The sequence below is a fragment of the Pyrgilauda ruficollis genome, unplaced genomic scaffold (assembly GCF_017590135.1).
Source record: "Pyrgilauda ruficollis isolate IOZ18807 unplaced genomic scaffold, ASM1759013v1 scaffold499, whole genome shotgun sequence".
In the NCBI taxonomy this organism is placed as follows: domain Eukaryota; kingdom Metazoa; phylum Chordata; class Aves; order Passeriformes; family Passeridae; genus Pyrgilauda; species Pyrgilauda ruficollis.
In genome coordinates, this window is record NW_024526588.1 from 37,281 (window position 1) to 38,645 (window position 1,365).

The following is a 1,365-nucleotide window of genomic DNA, read 5'->3' on the forward strand; positions in this document are numbered from 1 at the left end:
CTTGGGGGGGGGGGGGGAGGTGGAAGACCATGTGATCAGTGAAAAAACAACAACTAAATAAACTATTTAGTGCAATACAACAGGGTTTCACAAGATATTGTCATAAATTAACAACATGGAGAAGTGGAGATAGGGAAGGTTCTTTTTAGAATATCCTAACTAGGTAGAGATTTGGTTCAAAGTATTCAGAAATACCATATAAGGCAGTACTTGCCCCACATCCCGTTAATCTCTATTCCATCTCCCCTAATGTTGCACATTCTGTTCACTTTTTCCTGCATCTCCTCAACTTGGCAACACAGCTCCTCAGCCAGAGGACACCTCCTGCAGTCAAGTACACTGTCTCTGCCTGTCATAGACTCAGGGAGAGGCCTCAGGCACTTCCTTCAACCTGTGACCTGGAAAGCTGCATTTTTCCTCTGGAGCTTGTTACTCTTGAAATCTTGTTTATAGGCAAAGAGGAAGCCCACGTCATAGATAAGTCAAGAATTTGTTGTTAGCATAATTGAAAAAGGGTCCAGATCTAATTGTTACAGAAAAAGAAAGAATATATATGCAGTTACAATTCTATATACATGCACTTCTAAGTTTCTACAGCATTTGCTGATGTTAGGTTCTGCTCCTCTGCTCCAAGGTCAGTGGCTTCATACTAGTGTTTGTTGTAGGGGTATTATGGTGAATTGTCAACATCTTGAGTTCTTTGCTGGGAGGAATATGATGAATGTGTGAGCTGACAGAATAAAGGAACAACCACAAAATCACATATGAAATGCAAAGTGTAAATTTGATTTTGTTACCTTGTGGAGCTGGAGATCCACAAAGCAGCACCTAAGCAGAGGCACACAAGTGGGAACACAGGCACTGCTTGATCCTTGCTAGAGGATCATCAAAACTGCTGGTTTTGCCTATATTTCAGGGATTCATGCAGGTGTAATTTATCACTGAGCTTTGATCTTTCCCACAGAAGTGCAAAAATCTCAAGAAGGTTCAAGAGGGTGCCTCTGACTCTACCACAAGCCTATGTTATCTAAACAGTATTAATTGAACACAGAGGACTAAACAACAATTAGCATGATATCTTTTCTGTAACTTGGTTTATCCCTATATTGCACATTATAACTAAAGCCGTAGAAAAAAACTAACAAAAAAGTCGTAACTTCAGTGCAAACATCCTCGGAAGAAAAATCCTTATCTATTGCAACAGACCCCTCCCCTTCAAATGCTAATCGCATTGATAAAATTCCTTCGCCGTCCCTTTCACCACTTCCCCCGGGTCCTAGCATCCTGCCATCCGCCCCTCTCCCTGCGCCGCTCCCCCCCAAGCCCTCCGCACCCGTAGGTCCTGCCGATCCCCCTCCCTCCCCC